This window comes from Chiloscyllium punctatum, chromosome 34, assembly GCF_047496795.1.
Source record: "Chiloscyllium punctatum isolate Juve2018m chromosome 34, sChiPun1.3, whole genome shotgun sequence".
NCBI classification, from domain to species: domain Eukaryota; kingdom Metazoa; phylum Chordata; class Chondrichthyes; order Orectolobiformes; family Hemiscylliidae; genus Chiloscyllium; species Chiloscyllium punctatum.
The window spans coordinates 48,740,664-48,757,427 of NC_092772.1; the positions used below are offsets into that span (position 1 = coordinate 48,740,664).

The 16,764-nt window shown below is 52.6% G+C and overlaps 13 non-coding genes across 13 annotated transcripts; all 13 read left to right on the top strand.

The window, feature by feature from the left end:
- The first annotated feature begins 1,097 nt into the window (after window positions 1–1,097).
- trnat-ugu (transfer RNA threonine (anticodon UGU)) lies at window positions 1,098–1,170 on the top strand. The gene has a single exon. It is a non-coding gene; the product is annotated as a tRNA-Thr (tRNA).
- Window positions 1,171–2,320: 1,150 nt separating this feature from the next.
- On the top strand, window positions 2,321–2,393 carry trnat-ugu (transfer RNA threonine (anticodon UGU)). Its single transcript has one exon. It is a non-coding gene; the product is annotated as a tRNA-Thr (tRNA).
- Window positions 2,394–3,544: 1,151 nt separating this feature from the next.
- Window positions 3,545–3,617, top strand: trnat-ugu (transfer RNA threonine (anticodon UGU)). The gene has a single exon. It is a non-coding gene; the product is annotated as a tRNA-Thr (tRNA).
- Window positions 3,618–4,768: 1,151 nt separating this feature from the next.
- Window positions 4,769–4,841, top strand: trnat-ggu (transfer RNA threonine (anticodon GGU)). Its single transcript has one exon. It is a non-coding gene; the product is annotated as a tRNA-Thr (tRNA).
- Window positions 4,842–5,992: 1,151 nt separating this feature from the next.
- Window positions 5,993–6,065, top strand: trnat-ugu (transfer RNA threonine (anticodon UGU)). Its single transcript has one exon. It is a non-coding gene; the product is annotated as a tRNA-Thr (tRNA).
- Window positions 6,066–7,216: 1,151 nt separating this feature from the next.
- trnat-ugu (transfer RNA threonine (anticodon UGU)) lies at window positions 7,217–7,289 on the top strand. The gene has a single exon. It is a non-coding gene; the product is annotated as a tRNA-Thr (tRNA).
- A 1,151-nt stretch (window positions 7,290–8,440) lies between these two features.
- Window positions 8,441–8,513, top strand: trnat-ugu (transfer RNA threonine (anticodon UGU)). The gene has a single exon. It is a non-coding gene; the product is annotated as a tRNA-Thr (tRNA).
- Window positions 8,514–9,664: 1,151 nt separating this feature from the next.
- Window positions 9,665–9,737, top strand: trnat-ugu (transfer RNA threonine (anticodon UGU)). Its single transcript has one exon. It is a non-coding gene; the product is annotated as a tRNA-Thr (tRNA).
- Window positions 9,738–10,888: 1,151 nt separating this feature from the next.
- On the top strand, window positions 10,889–10,961 carry trnat-ugu (transfer RNA threonine (anticodon UGU)). Its single transcript has one exon. It is a non-coding gene; the product is annotated as a tRNA-Thr (tRNA).
- Window positions 10,962–12,112: 1,151 nt separating this feature from the next.
- trnat-ugu (transfer RNA threonine (anticodon UGU)) lies at window positions 12,113–12,185 on the top strand. Its single transcript has one exon. It is a non-coding gene; the product is annotated as a tRNA-Thr (tRNA).
- A 1,151-nt stretch (window positions 12,186–13,336) lies between these two features.
- On the top strand, window positions 13,337–13,409 carry trnat-ugu (transfer RNA threonine (anticodon UGU)). Its single transcript has one exon. It is a non-coding gene; the product is annotated as a tRNA-Thr (tRNA).
- A 1,150-nt stretch (window positions 13,410–14,559) lies between these two features.
- trnat-ugu (transfer RNA threonine (anticodon UGU)) lies at window positions 14,560–14,632 on the top strand. The gene has a single exon. It is a non-coding gene; the product is annotated as a tRNA-Thr (tRNA).
- Window positions 14,633–15,783: 1,151 nt separating this feature from the next.
- Window positions 15,784–15,856, top strand: trnat-ugu (transfer RNA threonine (anticodon UGU)). Its single transcript has one exon. It is a non-coding gene; the product is annotated as a tRNA-Thr (tRNA).
- Window positions 15,857–16,764: the final 908 nt, after the last annotated feature.

Consider the following 16,764-nt stretch of genomic DNA (forward strand, 5'->3'; position numbering starts at 1 on the left):
ATGAGACTGAGGAGCACTTTGTTGGAATCGCTCCACGCCAGTTTGTGGTCCAAGCGGCTCCTTTGGCAGCACGAGCGTTCACCCTCCAACCACCGGATGAACGATCGAGCTCAGGAAAAACCCTGTTGGTCTGACTGCTTGCTGCTGTTTTTGTCAATCAAGAGCTTGGGAATTGATGTCTGAAACACCAAGGTCATTACCCTGAAGTGACAGACACCTGTCTCCTCTCAAACCTGTTGAGCTTTTCCTGCAACTTCTGTTCTTGTCACTTACAGCTTTGAGTTGAAATCAACAAACTACTTTTTTCTGCAGGCAAAGAACGGGGCTTTGTGTGTTCACGGATTTAACTTTGAGATCGCTGACCCCAGTCACTCCAAGCGAGCGAATGACAATTCCCAATTATGTCTGGACAGAAATCACAGAAGCATAGGATCTCTCCAGTTTGGAAACAGGCCATTCCGCCCGACGAGTCGCTCAGTGGTTCTCACTGCTGCCTGACAGCGCTACTAGGGACCCAGGCTCGATTCCAACTGTCGGGAGTCGATTCCGTGTCGAGTTTGCACATTCTCCCAGAGTCTGCGTGGGTTTGCTCGGGTTTCCTCCCACAGTCCAAAGACGTGCAGGTCGAGTGAATTGGCCATTCTAAATTGTCATCGATGCATTATTCAGTGAGAAACGGGTCTGGGCGGGTTACTCTTCAGAGGATCGATGTGGACTTGTTGGGCTGAAGGGCCTGTTTCCACACTGTAGCCAATCTAATTTATTCTAATCTCGTCAACACCGACCCTGCAGAGAGCAATCGACCCAGATCCTTTGCGCACACTGCATCATTCTCCATTGAATGCTGACTAATCCACCCTTCCGGGCCCGCACAATCACCGGACACAATGGGACAATGAAGCATGGCCAATCCCGCAAAAGCTACACATCTTTGTACTGAGAGCGGTAACCGGAGCAGCCGGAGTAAACCCACGCGCGGGCAGAATGTTCAAACTGCACAGACGGTGACGCGAGGGTCGATTGGAACCTGTGTCCCAAGCGCTTTGAGTCAGCCAGTGTGAACCAATCAGCCGCGAGCGCTGAGCGCAGCGCCACCCGGCTCCATAGCTCAGCGGTTAAAGCACTGGTCTTGTAAACCAGGGGTCGTGAGTTCAAATCTCACTGGGGCCTCGTCATCCGTGCTGCCCGGCCCGGCCAAAGCCGACTCTGTTTCAACGCTCGGGATGAGACTGAGGAGCACTTTGTTGGAATCGCTCCACGCCAGTTTATGGTCCAAGCGGCTCCTTTGGCAGCACGAGCGTTCACCCTCCAACCACCGGATGAACGATCGAGCTCAGGAAAAACCCTGTTGGTCTGACTGCTTGCTGCTGTTTTTGTCAATCAAGAGCTTGGGAATTGATGTCTGAAACACCAAGGTCATTACCCTGAAGTGACAGACACCTGTCTCCTCTCAAACCTGTTGAGCTTTTCCTGCAACTTCGGTTTTTGTCACTTACAGCTTTGAGTTGAAATCAACAAACTACTTTTTTCTGCAGGCAAAGAACGGGGCTTTGTGTGTTCACGGATTTAACTTTGAGATCGCTGACCCCAGTCACTCCAAGCGAGCGAATGACAATTCCCAATTATGACTGGACAGAAATCACAGAAGCATAGGATCTCTCCAGTTTGGAAACAGGCCATTCCGCCCGACGAGTCGCTCAGTGGTTCTCACTGCTGCCTGACAGCGCTACTAGGGACCCAGGCTCGATTCCAACTGTCGGGAGTCGATTCCGTGTCGAGTTTGAACATTCTCCCAGAGTCTGCGTGGGTTTGCTCGGGTTTCCTCCCACAGTCCAAAGACGTGCAGGTCGAGTGAATTGGCCATTCTAAATTGTCATCGATGCATTATTCAGTGAGAAACGGGTCTGGGCGGGTTACTCTTCAGAGGATCGATGTGGACTAGTTGGGCTGAAGGGCCTGTTTCCACACTGTAGCCAATCTAATTTATTCTAATCTCGTCAACACCGACCCTGCAGAGAGCAATCGACCCAGATCCTTTGCGCACACTGCATCATTCTCCATTGAATGCTGACTAATCCACCCTTCCGGGCCCGCACAATCACCGGACACAATGGGACAATGAAGCATGGCCAATCCCGCAAAAGCTACACATCTTTGTACTGAGAGCGGTAACCGGAGCAGCCGGAGTAAACCCACGCGCGGGCAGAATGTTCAAACTGCACAGACGGTGACGCGAGGGTCGATTGGAACCTGTGTCCCAAGCGCTTTGAGTCAGCCAGTGTGAACCAATCAGCCGCGAGCGCTGAGCGCAGCGCCACCCGGCTCCATAGCTCAGCGGTTAAAGCACTGGTCTTGTAAACCAGGGGTCGTGAGTTCAAATCTCACTGGGGCCTCGTCATCCGTGCTGCCCGGCCCGGCCAAAGCCGACTCTGTTTCAACGCTCGGGATGAGACTGAGGAGCACTTTGTTGGAATCGCTCCACGCCAGTTTGTGGTCCAAGCGGCTCCTTTGGCAGCACGAGCGTTCACCCTCCAACCACCGGATGAACGAGTCGAGCTCAGGAAAAACCCTGTTGGTCTGACTGCTTGCTGCTGTTTTTGTCAATCAAGAGCTTGGGAATTGATGTCTGAAACACCAAGGTCATTACCCTGAAGTGACAGACACCTGTCTCCTCTCAAACCTGTTGAGCTTTTCCTGCAACTTCTGTTTTTGTCACTTACAGCGTTGAGTTGAAATCCACAAACTTCTTTTTTCTGCAGGCAAAGAACGGGGCTGTGTGTGTTCACGGATTTAACTTTGAGATCGCTGACCCCAGTCACTCCAAGCGAGCGAATGACAATTCCCAATTATGTCTGGACAGAAATCACAGAAGCATAGGATCTCTCCAGTTTGGAAACAGGCCATTCCGCCCGACGAGTCGCTCAGTGGTTCTCACTGCTGCCTGACAGCGCTACTAGGGACCCAGGCTCGATTCCAACTGTCGGGAGTCGATTCCGTGTCGAGTTTGCACATTCTCCCAGAGTCTGCGTGGGTTTGCTCGGGTTTCCTCCCACAGTCCAAAGACGTGCAGGTCGAGTGAATTGGCCATTCTAAATTGTCATCGATGCATTATTCAGTGAGAAACGGGTCTGGGCGGGTTACTCTTCAGAGGATCGATGTGGACTTGTTGGGCTGAAGGGCCTGTTTCCACACTGTAGCCAATCTAATTTATTCTAATCTCGTCAACACCGACCCTGCAGAGAGCAATCGACCCAGATCCTTTGCGCACACTGCATCATTCTCCATTGAATGCTGACTAATCCACCCTTCCGGGCCCGCACAATCACCGGACACAATGGGACAATGAAGCATGGCCAATCCCGCAAAAGCTACACATCTTTGTACTGAGAGCGGTAACCGGAGCAGCCGGAGTAAACCCACGCGCGGGCAGAATGTTCAAACTGCACAGACGGTGACGCGAGGGTCGATTGGAACCTGTGTCCCAAGCGCTTTGAGTCAGCCAGTGTGAACCAATCAGCCGCGAGCGCTGAGCGCAGCGCCACCCGGCTCAATAGCTCAGCGGTTAAAGCACTGGTCTTGTAAACCAGGGGTCGTGAGTTCAAATCTCACTGGGGCCTCGTCATCCATGCTGCCCGGCCCGGCCAAAGCCGACTCTGTTTCAACGCTCGGGATGAGACTGAGGAGCACTTTGTTGGAATCGCTCCACGCCCGTTTGTGGTCCAAGCGGCTCCTTTGGCAGCACGAGCGTTCACCCTCCAACCACCGGATGAACGAGTCGAGCTCAGGAAAAACCCTGTTGGTCTGACTGCTTGCTGCTGTTTTTGTCAATCAAGAGCTTGGGAATTGATGTCTGAAACACCAAGGTCATTACCCTGAAGTGACAGACACCTGTCTCCTCTCAAACCTGTTGAGCTTTTCCTGCAACTTCGGTTTTTGTCACTTACAGCTTTGAGTTGAAATCAACAAACTACTTTTTTCTGCAGGCAAAGAACGGGGCTTTGTGTGTTCACGGATTTAACTTTGAGATCGCTGACCCCAGTCACTCCAAGCGAGCGAATGACAATTCCCAATTATGTCTGGACAGAAATCACAGAAGCATAGGATCTCTCCAGTTTGGAAACAGGCCATTCCGCCCGACGAGTCGCTCAGTGGTTCTCACTGCTGCCTGACAGCGCTACTAGGGACCCAGGCTCGATTCCAACTGTCGGGAGTCGATTCCGTGTCGAGTTTGCACATTCTCCCAGAGTCTGCGTGGGTTTGCTCGGGTTTCCTCCCACAGTCCAAAGACGTGCAGGTCGAGTGAATTGGCCATTCTAAATTGTCATCGATGCATTATTCAGTGAGAAACGGGTCTGGGCGGGTTACTCTTCAGAGGATCGATGTGGACTTGTTGGGCTGAAGGGCCTGTTTCCACACTGTAGCCAATCTAATTTATTCTAATCTCGTCAACACCGACCCTGCAGAGAGCAATCGACCCAGATCCTTTGCGCACACTGCATCATTCTCCATTGAATGCTGACTAATCCACCCTTCCGGGCCCGCACAATCACCGGACACAATGGGACAATGAAGCATGGCCAATCCCGCAAACGCTACACATCTTTGTACTGAGAGCGGTAACCGGAGCAGCCGGAGCAAACCCACGCGCGGGCAGAATGTTCAAACTGCACAGACGGTGACGCGAGGGTCGATTGGAACCTGTGTCCCAAGCGCTTTGAGTCAGCCAGTGTGAACCAATCAGGCGCGAGCGCTGAGGGCAGCGCCACCCGGCTCCATAGCTCAGCGGTTAGAGCACTGGTCTGGTAAACCAGGGGTCGTGAGTTCAAATCTCACAGGGGCCCCGTCATCCGTGCTGCCCGGCCCGGCCAGAGCCGACTCTGTTTCAACGCTCGGGATGACACTGAGGAGCACTTGGTTAGAATCGCTCCACGCCAGTTTGTGGTCCAAGCGGCTCCTTTGGCAGCACGAGCGTTCACCCTCCAACCACCGGATGAACGAGTCGAGCTCAGGAAAAACCCTGTTGGTCTGACTGCTTGCTGCTGTTTTTGTCAATCAAGAGCTTAGGAATTGATGTCTGAAACACCAAGGTCATTACCCTGAAGTGACAGACACCTGTCTCCTCTCAAACCTGTTGAGCTTTTCCTGCAACTTCTGTTTTTGTCACTTACAGCGTTGAGTTGAAATCCACAAACTTCTTTTTTCTGCAGGCAAAGAACGGGGCTGTGTGTGTTCACGGATTTAACTTTGAGATCGCTGACCCCAGTCACTCCAAGCGAGCGAATGACAATTCCCAATTATGTCTGGACAGAAATCACAGAAGCATAGGATCTCTCCAGTTTGGAAACAGGCCATTCCGCCCGACGAGTCGCTCAGTGGTTCTCACTGCTGCCTGACAGCGCTACTAGGGACCCAGGCTCGATTCCAACTGTCGGGAGTCGATTCCGTGTCGAGTTTGCACATTCTCCCAGAGTCTGCGTGGGTTTGCTCGGGTTTCCTCCCACAGTCCAAAGACGTGCAGGTCGAGTGAATTGGCCATTCTAAATTGTCATCGATGCATTATTCAGTGAGAAACGGGTCTGGGCGGGTTACTCTTCAGTGGATCGATGTGGACTTGTTGGGCTGAAGGGCCTGTTTCCACACTGTAGCCAATCTAATTTATTCTAATCTCGTCAACACCGACCCTGCAGAGAGCAATCGACCCAGATCCATTGCGCACACTGCATCATTCTCCATTGAATGCTGACTAATCCACCCTTCCGGGCCCGCACAATCACCGGACACAATGGGACAATGAAGCATGGCCAATCCCGCAAACGCTACACATCTTTGTACTGAGAGCGGTAACCGGAGCAGCCGGAGCAAACCCACGCGCGGGCAGAATGTTCAAACTGCACAGACGGTGACGCGAGGGTCGATTGGAACCTGTGTCCCAAGCGCTTTGAGTCAGCCAGTGTGAACCAATCAGCCGCGAGCGCTGAGCGGAGCGCCACCCGGCTCCATAGCTCAGCGGTTAGAGCACTGGTCTTGTAAACCAGGGGTCGTGAGTTCAAATTTCACTGGGGCCCCGTCATCCGTGCTGCCCGGCCAGGCCAGAGCCGACTCTGTTTCAACCCTCGGGATGACACTGAGGAGCACTTGGTTAGAATCGCTCCACGCCAGTTTGTGGTCCAAGCGGCTCCTTTGGCAGCACGAGCGTTCACCCTCCAACCACCGAATGAACGAGTCGAGCTCAGGAAAAACCCTGTTGGTCTGACTGCTTGCTGCTGTTTTTGTCAATCAAGAGCTTGGGAATTGATGTCTGAAACACCAAGGTCATTACCCTGAAGTGACAGACACCTGTCTCCTCTCAAACCTGTTGAGCTTTTCCTGCAACTTCTGTTTTTGTCACTTACAGCGTTGAGTTGAAATCCACAAACTTCTTTTTTCTGCAGGCAAAGAACGGGGCTGTGTGTGTTCACGGATTTAACTTTGAGATCGCTGACCCCAGTCACTCCAAGCGAGCGAATGACAATTCCCAATTATGTCTGGACAGAAATCACAGAAGCATAGGATCTCTCCAGTTTGGAAACAGGCCATTCCGCCCGACGAGTCGCTCAGTGGTTCTCACTGCTGCCTGACAGCGCTACTAGGGACCCAGGCTCGATTCCAACTGTCGGGAGTCGATTCCGTGTCGAGTTTGCACATTCTCCCAGAGTCTGCGTGGGTTTGCTCGGGTTTCCTCCCACAGTCCAAAGACGTGCAGGTCGAGTGAATTGGCCATTCTAAATTGTCATCGATGCATTATTCAGTGAGAAACGGGTCTGGGCGGGTTACTCTTCAGAGGATCGATGTGGACTTGTTGGGCTGAAGGGCCTGTTTCCACACTGTAGCCAATCTAATTTATTCTAATCTCGTCAACACCGACCCTGCAGAGAGCAATCGACCCAGATCCTTTGCGCACACTGCATCATTCTCCATTGAATGCTGACTAATCCACCCTTCCGGGCCCGCACAATCACCGGACACAATGGGACAATGAAGCATGGCCAATCCCGCAAACGCTACACATCTTTGTACTGAGAGCGGTAACCGGAGCAGCCGGAGCAAACCCACGCGCGGGCAGAATGTTCAAACTGCACAGACGGTGACGCGAGGGTCGATTGGAACCTGTGTCCCAAGCGCTTTGAGTCAGCCAGTGTGAACCAATCAGCCGCGAGCGCTGTGCGCGGCGCCACCCGGCTCCATAGCTCAGCGGTTAGAGCACTGGTCTTGTAAACCAGGTGTCGTGAGTTCAAATCTCACTGGGGCCTCGTCATCCGTGCTGCCCGGCCCGGCCAAAGCCGACTCTGTTTCAACGCTCGGGATGAGACTGAGGAGCACTTTGTTGGAATCGCTCCACGCCAGTTTGTGGTCCAAGCGGCTCCTTTGGCAGCACGAGCGTTCACCCTCCAACCACCGGATGAACGAGTCGAGCTCAGGAAAAACCCTGTTGGTCTGACTGCTTGCTGCTGTTTTTGTCAATCAAGAGCTTGGGAATTGATGTCTGAAACACCAAGGTCATTACCCTGAAGTGACAGACACCTGTCTCCTCTCAAACCTGTTGAGCTTTTCCTGCAACTTCGGTTTTTGTCACTTACAGCTTTGAGTTGAAATCAACAAACTACTTTTTTCTGCAGGCAAAGAACGGGGCTTTGTGTGTTCACGGATTTAACTTTGAGATCGCTGACCCCAGTCACTCCAAGCGAGCGAATGACAATTCCCAATTATGTCTGGACAGAAATCACAGAAGCATAGGATCTCTCCAGTTTGGAAACAGGCCATTCCGCCCGACGAGTCGCTCAGTGGTTCTCACTGCTGCCTGACAGCGCTACTAGGGACCCAGGCTCGATTCCAACTGTCGGGAGTCGATTCCGTGTCGAGTTTGCACATTCTCCCAGAGTCTGCGTGGGTTTGCTCGGGTTTCCTCCCACAGTCCAAAGACGTGCAGGTCGAGTGAATTGGCCATTCTAAATTGTCATCGATGCATTATTCAGTGAGAAACGGGTCTGGGCGGGTTACTCTTCAGAGGATCGATGTGGACTAGTTGGGCTGAAGGGCCTGTTTCCACACTGTAGCCAATCTAATTTATTCTAATCTCGTCAACACCGACCCTGCAGAGAGCAATCGACCCAGATCCTTTGCGCACACTGCATCATTCTCCATTGAATGCTGACTAATCCACCCTTCCGGGCCCGCACAATCACCGGACACAATGGGACAATGAAGCATGGCCAATCCCGCAAAAGCTACACATCTTTGTACTGAGAGCGGTAACCGGAGCAGCCGGAGTAAACCCACGCGCGGGCAGAATGTTCAAACTGCACAGACGGTGACGCGAGGGTCGATTGGAACCTGTGTCCCAAGCGCTTTGAGTCAGCCAGTGTGAACCAATCAGCCGCGAGCGCTGAGCGCAGCGCCACCCGGCTCCATAGCTCAGCGGTTAAAGCACTGTTCTTGTAAACCAGGGGTCGTGAGTTCAAATCTCACTGGGGCCTCGTCATCCGTGCTGCCCGGCCCGGCCAAAGCCGACTCTGTTTCAACGCTCGGGATGAGACTGAGGAGCACTTTGTTGGAATCGCTCCACGCCAGTTTGTGGTCCAAGCGGCTCCTTTGGCAGCACGAGCGTTCACCCTCCAACCACCGGATGAACGAGTCGAGCTCAGGAAAAACCCTGTTGGTCTGACTGCTTGCTGCTGTTTTTGTCAATCAAGAGCTTGGGAATTGATGTCTGAAACACCAAGGTCATTACCCTGAAGTGACAGACACCTGTCTCCTCTCAAACCTGTTGAGCTTTTCCTGCAACTTCTGTTTTTGTCACTTACAGCGTTGAGTTGAAATCCACAAACTTCTTTTTTCTGCAGGCAAAGAACGGGGCTGTGTGTGTTCACGGATTTAACTTTGAGATCGCTGACCCCAGTCACTCCAAGCGAGCGAATGACAATTCCCAATTATGTCTGGACAGAAATCACAGAAGCATAGGATCTCTCCAGTTTGGAAACAGGCCATTCCGCCCGACGAGTCGCTCAGTGGTTCTCACTGCTGCCTGACAGCGCTACTAGGGACCCAGGCTCGATTCCAACTGTCGGGAGTCGATTCCGTGTCGAGTTTGCACATTCTCCCAGAGTCTGCGTGGGTTTGCTCGGGTTTCCTCCCACAGTCCAAAGACGTGCAGGTCGAGTGAATTGGCCATTCTAAATTGTCATCGATGCATTATTCAGTGAGAAACGGGTCTGGGCGGGTTACTCTTCAGAGGATCGATGTGGACTTGTTGGGCTGAAGGGCCTGTTTCCACACTGTAGCCAATCTAATTTATTCTAATCTCGTCAACACCGACCCTGCAGAGAGCAATCGACCCAGATCCTTTGCGCACACTGCATCATTCTCCATTGAATGCTGACTAATCCACCCTTCCGGGCCCGCACAATCACCGGACACAATGGGACAATGAAGCATGGCCAATCCCGCAAACGCTACACATCTTTGTACTGAGAGCGGTAACCGGAGCAGCCGGAGCAAACCCACGCGCGGGCAGAATGTTCAAACTGCACAGACGGTGACGCGAGGGTCGATTGGAACCTGTGTCCCAAGCGCTTTGAGTCAGCCAGTGTGAACCAATCAGCCGCGAGCGCTGAGCGCAGCGCCATCCGGCTCCATAGCTCAGCGGTTAGAGCACTGGTCTTGTAAACCAGGGGTCGTGAGTTCCAATCTCACTGGTGCCTCGTCATCCGTACTGCCCGGCCCGGCCAAAGCCGACTCTGTTTCAACGCTCGGGATGAGACTGAGGAGCACTTTGTTGGAATCGCTGCACGCCAGTTTGTGGTCCAAGCGGCTCCTTTGGCAGCACGAGCGTTCACCCTCCAACCACCGGATGAACGAGTCGAGCTCAGGAAAAACCCTGTTGGTCTGACTGCTTGCTGCTGTTTTTGTCAATCAAGAGCTTGGGAATTGATGTCTGAAACACCAAGGTCATTACCCTGAAGTGACAGACACCTGTCTCCTCTCAAACCTGTTGAGCTTTTCCTGCAACTTCGGTTTTTGTCACTTACAGCTTTGAGTTGAAATCAACAAACTACTTTTTTCTGCAGGCAAAGAACGGGGCTTTGTGTGTTCACGGATTTAACTTTGAGATCGCTGACCCCAGTCACTCCAAGCGAGCGAATGACAATTCCCAATTATGTCTGGACAGAAATCACAGAAGCATAGGATCTCTCCAGTTTGGAAACAGGCCATTCCGCCCGACGAGTCGCTCAGTGGTTCTCACTGCTGCCTGACAGCGCTACTAGGGACCCAGGCTCGATTCCAACTGTCGGGAGTCGATTCCGTGTCGAGTTTGCACATTCTCCCAGAGTCTGCGTGGGTTTGCTCGGGTTTCCTCCCACAGTCCAAAGACGTGCAGGTCGAGTGAATTGGCCATTCTAAATTGTCATCGATGCATTATTCAGTGAGAAACGGGTCTGGGCGGGTTACTCTTCAGAGGATCGATGTGGACTTGTTGGGCTGAAGGGCCTGTTTCCACACTGTAGCCAATCTAATTTATTCTAATCTCGTCAACACCGACCCTGCAGAGAGCAATCGACCCAGATCCTTTGCGCACACTGCATCATTCTCCATTGAATGCTGACTAATCCACCCTTCCGGGCCCGCACAATCACCGGACACAATGGGACAATGAAGCATGGCCAATCCCGCAAAAGCTACACATCTTTGTACTGAGAGCGGTAACCGGAGCAGCCGGAGTAAACCCACGCGCGGGCAGAATGTTCAAACTGCACAGACGGTGACGCGAGGGTCGATTGGAACCTGTGTCCCAAGCGCTTTGAGTCAGCCAGTGTGAACCAATCAGCCGCGAGCGCTGAGCGCAGCGCCACCCGGCTCCATAGCTCAGCGGTTAAAGCACTGGTCTTGTAAACCAGGGGTCGTGAGTTCAAATCTCACTGGGGCCTCGTCATCCGTGCTGCCCGGCCCGGCCAAAGCCGACTCTGTTTCAACGCTCGGGATGAGACTGAGGAGCACTTTGTTGGAATCGCTCCACGCCAGTTTGTGGTCCAAGCGGCTCCTTTGGCAGCACGAGCGTTCACCCTCCAACCACCGGATGAACGAGTCGAGCTCAGGAAAAACCCTGTTGGTCTGACTGCTTGCTGCTGTTTTTGTCAATCAAGAGCTTGGGAATTGATGTCTGAAACACCAAGGTCATTACCCTGAAGTGACATACACCTGTCTCCTCTCAAACCTGTTGAGCTTTTCCTGCAACTTCTGTTTTTGTCACTTACAGCGTTGAGTTGAAATCCACAAACTTCTTTTTTCTGCAGGCAAAGAACGGGGCTGTGTGTGTTCACGGATTTAACTTTGAGATCGCTGACCCCAGTCACTCCAAGCGAGCGAATGACAATTCCCAATTATGTCTGGACAGAAATCACAGAAGCATAGGATCTCTCCAGTTTGGAAACAGGCCATTCCGCCCGACGAGTCGCTCAGTGGTTCTCACTGCTGCCTGACAGCGCTACTAGGGACCCAGGCTCGATTCCAACTGTCGGGAGTCGATTCCGTGTCGAGTTTGCACATTCTCCCAGAGTCTGCGTGGGTTTGCTCGGGTTTCCTCCCACAGTCCAAAGACGTGCAGGTCGAGTGAATTGGCCATTCTAAATTGTCATCGATGCATTATTCAGTGAGAAACGGGTCTGGGCGGGTTACTCTTCAGAGGATCGATGTGGACTTGTTGGGCTGAAGGGCCTGTTTCCACACTGTAGCCAATCTAATTTATTCTAATCTCGTCAACACCGACCCTGCAGAGAGCAATCGACCCAGATCCTTTGCGCACACTGCATCATTCTCCATTGAATGCTGACTAATCCACCCTTCCGGGCCCGCACAATCACCGGACACAATGGGACAATGAAGCATGGCCAATCCCGCAAACGCTACACATCTTTGTACTGAGAGCGGTAACCGGAGCAGCCGGAGCAAACCCACGCGCGGGCAGAATGTTCAAACTGCACAGACGGTGACGCGAGGGTCGATTGGAACCTGTGTCCCAAGCGCTTTGAGTCAGCCAGTGTGAACCAATCAGCCGCGAGCGCTGTGCGCGGCGCCACCCGGCTCCATAGCTCAGCGGTTAGAGCACTGGTCTTGTAAACCAGGGGTCGTGAGTTCAAATCTCACTGGGGCCTCGTCATCCGTGCTGCCCGGCCCGGCCAAAGCCGACTCTGTTTCAACGCTCGGGATGAGACTGAGGAGCACTTTGTTGGAATCGCTCCACGCCAGTTTGTGGTCCAAGCGGCTCCTTTGGCAGCACGAGCGTTCACCCTCCAACCACCGGATGAACGAGTCGAGCTCAGGAAAAACCCTGTTGGTCTGACTGCTTGCTGCTGTTTTTGTCAATCAAGAGCTTGGGAATTGATGTCTGAAACACCAAGGTCATTACCCTGAAGTGACAGACACCTGTCTCCTCTCAAACCTGTTGAGCTTTTCCTGCAACTTCTGTTTTTGTCACTTACAGCGTTGAGTTGAAATCCACAAACTTCTTTTTTCTGCAGGCAAAGAACGGGGCTGTGTGTGTTCACGGATTTAACTTTGAGATCGCTGACCCCAGTCACTCCAAGCGAGCGAATGACAATTCCCAATTATGTCTGGACAGAAATCACAGAAGCATAGGATCTCTCCAGTTTGGAAACAGGCCATTCCGCCCGACGAGTCGCTCAGTGGTTCTCACTGCTGCCTGACAGCGCTACTAGGGACCCAGGCTCGATTCCAACTGTCGGGAGTCGATTCCGTGTCGAGTTTGCACATTCTCCCAGAGTCTGCGTGGGTTTGCTCGGGTTTCCTCCCACAGTCCAAAGACGTGCAGGTCGAGTGAATTGGCCATTCTAAATTGTCATCGATGCATTATTCAGTGAGAAACGGGTCTGGGCGGGTTACTCTTCAGAGGATCGATGTGGACTTGTTGGGCTGAAGGGCCTGTTTCCACACTGTAGCCAATCTAATTTATTCTAATCTCGTCAACACCGACCCTGCAGAGAGCAATCGACCCAGATCCTTTGCGCACACTGCATCATTCTCCATTGAATGCTGACTAATCCACCCTTCCGGGCCCGCACAATCACCGGACACAATGGGACAATGAAGCATGGCCAATCCCGCAAACGCTACACATCTTTGTACTGAGAGCGGTAACCGGAGCAGCCGGAGCAAACCCACGCGCGGGCAGAATGTTCAAACTGCACAGACGGTGACGCGAGGGTCGATTGGAACCTGTGTCCCAAGCGCTTTGAGTCAGCCAGTGTGAACCAATCAGCCACGAGCGCTGTGCGCGGCGCCACCCGGCTCCATGGCTCAGCGGTTAGAGCACTGGTCTTGTAAACCAGGGGTCGTGAGTTCAAATCTCACTGGGGCCTCGTCATCCGTGCTGCCCGGCCCGGCCAAAGCCGACTCTGTTTCAACGCTCGGGATGAGACTGAGGAGCACTTTGTTGGAATCGCTCCACGCCAGTTTGTGGTCCAAGCGGCTCCTTGGGCAGCACGAGCGTTCACCCTCCAACCACCGGATGAACGATCGAGCTCAGGAAAAACCCTGTTGGTCTGACTGCTTGCTGCTGTTTTTGTCAATCAAGAGCTTGGGAATTGATGTCTGAAACACCAAGGTCATTACCCTGAAGTGACAGACACCTGTCTCCTCTCAAACCTGTTGAGCTTTTCCTGCAACTTCGGTTTTTGTCACTTACAGCTTTGAGTTGAAATCAACAAACTACTTTTTTCTGCAGGCAAAGAACGGGGCTTTGTGTGTTCACGGATTTAACTTTGAGATCGCTGACCCCAGTCACTCCAAGCGAGCGAATGACAATTCCCAATTATGTCTGGACAGAAATCACAGAAGCATAGGATCTCTCCAGTTTGGAAACAGGCCATTCCGCCCGACGAGTCGCTCAGTGGTTCTCACTGCTGCCTGACAGCGCTACTAGGGACCCAGGCTCGATTCCAACTGTCGGGAGTCGATTCCGTGTCGAGTTTGCACATTCTCCCAGAGTCTGCGTGGGTTTGCTCGGGTTTCCTCCCACAGTCCAAAGACGTGCAGGTCGAGTGAATTGGCCATTCTAAATTGTCATCGATGCATTATTCAGTGAGAAACGGGTCTGGGCGGGTTACTCTTCAGAGGATCGATGTGGACTAGTTGGGCTGAAGTGCCTGTTTCCACACTGTAGCCAATCTAATTTATTCTAATCTCGTCAACACCGACCCTGCAGAGAGCAATCGACCCAGATCCTTTGCGCACACTGCATCATTCTCCATTGAATGCTGACTAATCCACCCTTCCGGGCCCGCACAATCACCGGACACAATGGGACAATGAAGCATGGCCAATCCCGCAAAAGCTACACATCTTTGTACTGAGAGCGGTAACCGGAGCAGCCGGAGTAAACCCACGCGCGGGCAGAATGTTCAAACTGCACAGACGGTGACGCGAGGGTCGATTGGAACCTGTGTTCCAAGCGCTTTGAGTCAGCCAGTGTGAACCAATCAGCCGCGAGCGCTGAGCGCGGCGCCACCCGGCTCCATAGCTCAGCGGTTAAAGCACTGGTCTTGTAAACCAGGGGTCGTGAGTTCAAATCTCACTGGGGCCTCGTCATCCGTGATGCCCGGCCCGGCCAAAGCCGACTCTGTTTCAACGCTCGGGATGAGACTGAGGAGCACTTTGTTGGAATCGCTCCACGCCAGTTTGTGGTCCAAGCGGCTCCTTTGGCAGCACGAGCGTTCACCCTCCAACCACCGGATGAACGAGTCGAGCTCAGGAAAAACCCTGTTGGTCTGACTGCTTGCTGCTGTTTTTGTCAATCAAGAGCTTGGGAATTGATGTCTGAAACACCAAGGTCATTACCCTGAAGTGACAGACACCTGTCTCCTCTCAAACCTGTTGAGCTTTTCCTGCAACTTCTGTTTTTGTCACTTACAGCGTTGAGTTGAAATCCACAAACTTCTTTTTTCTGCAGGCAAAGAACGGGGCTGTGTGTGTTCACGGATTTAACTTTGAGATCGCTGACCCCAGTCACTCCAAGCGAGCGAATGACAATTCCCAATTATGTCTGGACAGAAATCACAGAAGCATAGGATCTCTCCAGTTTGGAAACAGGCCATTCCGCCCGACGAGTCGCTCAGTGGTTCTCACTGCTGCCTGACAGCGCTACTAGGGACCCAGGCTCGATTCCAACTGTCGGGAGTCGATTCCGTGTCGAGTTTGCACATTCTCCCAGAGTCTGCGTGGGTTTGCTCGGGTTTCCTCCCACAGTCCAAAGACGTGCAGGTCGAGTGAATTGGCCATTCTAAATTGTCATCGATGCATTATTCAGTGAGAAACGGGTCTGGGCGGGTTACTCTTCAGAGGATCGATGTGGACTTGTTGGGCTGAAGGGCCTGTTTCCACACTGTAGCCAATCTAATTTATTCTAATCTCGTCAACACCGACCCTGCAGAGAGCAATCGACCCAGATCCTTTGCGCACACTGCATCATTCTCCATTGAATGCTGACTAATCCACCCTTCCGGGCCCGCACAATCACCGGACACAATGGGACAATGAAGCATGGCCAATCCCGCAAACGCTACACATCTTTGTACTGAGAGCGGTAACCGGAGCAGCCGGAGCAAACCCACGCGCGGGCAGAATGTTCAAACTGCACAGACGGTGACGCGAGGGTCGATTGGAACCTGTGTCCCAAGCGCTTTGAGTCAGCCAGTGTGAACCAATCAGCCGCGAGCGCTGAGCGCAGCGCCACCCGGCTCCATAGCTCAGCGGTTAGAGCACTGGTCTTGTAAACCAGGGGTCGTGAGTTCCAATCTCACTGGTGCCTCGTCATCCGTACTGCCCGGCCCGGCCAAAGCCGACTCTGTTTCAACGCTCGGGATGAGACTGAGGAGCACTTTGTTGGAATCGCTGCACGCCAGTTTGTGGTCCAAGCGGCTCCTTTGGCAGCACGAGCGTTCACCCTCCAACCACCGGATGAACGAGTCGAGCTCAGGAAAAACCCTGTTGGTCTGACTGCTTGCTGCTGTTTTTGTCAATCAAGAGCTTGGGAATTGATGTCTGAAACACCAAGGTCATTACCCTGAAGTGACAGACACCTGTCTCCTCTCAAACCTGTTGAGCTTTTCCTGCAACTTCGGTTTTTGTCACTTACAGCTTTGAGTTGAAATCAACAAACTACTTTTTTCTGCAGGCAAAGAACGGGGCTTTGTGTGTTCACGGATTTAACTTTGAGATCGCTGACCCCAGTCACTCCAAGCGAGCGAATGACAATTCCCAATTATGTCTGGACAGAAATCACAGAAGCATAGGATCTCTCCAGTTTGGAAACAGGCCATTCCGCCCGACGAGTCGCTCAGTGGTTCTCACTGCTGCCTGACAGCGCTACTAGGGACCCAGGCTCGATTCCAACTGTCGGGAGTCGATTCCGTGTCGAGTTTGCACATTCTCCCAGAGTCTGCGTGGGTTTGCTCGGGTTTCCTCCCACAGTCCAAAGACGTGCAGGTCGAGTGAATTGGCCATTCTAAATTGTCATCGATGCATTATTCAGTGAGAAACGGGTCTGGGCGGGTTACTCTTCAGAGGATCGATGTGGACTTGTTGGGCTGAAGGGCCTGTTTCCACACTGTAGCCAATCTAATTTATTCTAATCTCGTCAACACCGACCCTGCAGAGAGCAATCGACCCAGATCCTTTGCGCACACTGCATCATTCTCCATTGAATGCTGACTAATC